Source organism: Octopus bimaculoides, chromosome 22 (assembly GCF_001194135.2).
Source record: "Octopus bimaculoides isolate UCB-OBI-ISO-001 chromosome 22, ASM119413v2, whole genome shotgun sequence".
NCBI classification, from domain to species: Eukaryota; Metazoa; Mollusca; class Cephalopoda; order Octopoda; family Octopodidae; genus Octopus; species Octopus bimaculoides.
Window position 1 is genome coordinate 16,258,233 of NC_069002.1, and position 1,485 is coordinate 16,259,717.

Here is a 1,485-nt window from a genome sequence, read left to right on the forward strand (position 1 = left end):
AGAACTAAAGAGATCAATAATATTAAAGCATTTATTGGTAACCTACCAATATTGAGTGGGGGCGCAATGGCCCAGTAGTTAGGGCAGAGGACTCGCGGTCATAGAATCGCGGTTTCGATTCCCAGACCGGGCGTTGTGAGTGTTTATTGAGCGAACCCTGCTGTACTTTTTCACCACAACTTTCTCTCACTCTTACTTCCTGTTTCTGTTGTGCCTGTAATTCAAAGGGTCAGCCTTGTCACACTGTGTCACGCTGAATATCCCCAAGAACTACGTTAAGGGTACACGTGTCTGTGGAGTGCTCAGCCACTTGCACGTTAATTTCACGAGCAGGCTGTTCCGTTGATCAGATCAAATGGAACCCTCGACTCTGGAGGCTTGGTACGTTATGGAGAAAGAGCGACTAGGAAAGTCTTTTTTATACAATAATAACTATATTTTATTGCATAAATAAGACTTTCGTAGTTGCTCTTTCTCCGTAACTTATCAAGCCTCCGGATTTGTTCAGGGTAAAGACCCCCTTCAGTTATGTTTGTCCATGGGGTTGCACCTAGAAAGTTCCCCTCCGAGGAACGAGCAAAGGCCGATACAGTTTGGCACCAGTGACGTTGCAGCTTAATTCTACAGCTGAGTAAACTGGATCAACACGAAATAAAGTACATTTGTCTTCGGCTTTATAGTCCGACGAGATGTTCACGAGGCTAAGGCCTTTATGGATGCCAGACCACCATTGGTCACTCTATGACCGGACATAGACTTAATTACTTATAAATACATCGATACTTTAGAGTGTGGTTCTTTTTCGGATATACGACACATTGACAATACACACACACACACACAACACACACACACAACACACACACACACAACACAAATACACACGCACACGCACACACACACACACGCAAACATACACACACAGATAGACGCATACACACAGAGTGCAATATTGGACCCAATACCATTCAAATAGTGGTAGAAGTGGTATATGTGTTTCGGAGCAGTAGAAGGTTCGTAGTAGTAGTAGTAGTAGTAGTAGTAGTAGTAGTAGTAGTAGTAGTAGTAGTATGTTCGTAGTAGTATGTTAGTTGTAGTAGTAGTAGTAGTAGTAGTAGTAGTAGTAGTAGTAGTATGTTCGTAGTAGTATGTTCGTAGTAGTAGTAGTAGTAGTAGTAGTAGTAGTAGTAGTAGTATGTTAGTAGTAGTAGTAGTAGTAGTAGTAGTAGTGGTAGTAGTATGTTCGCAGCAGCAGCAGCAGCAGCAGTGGTAGTAGTAGTAGTAGTAGTAGTAGTAGTAGTAGTAGTAGTAGCTATTGAGATGGCTTGGTGTCAAACGTTGCAAATGTTCGTTCCGGTTGTTTATTCCTAAGTTCAAATATCAACGATGTTTAATTCTTACCTTTCATCCTTTCGAAGGTCAATAAAATGAGATAAAATAACTGAAACAATTAAAGTCAATTTAATTATTTTTCATTCCACCCCC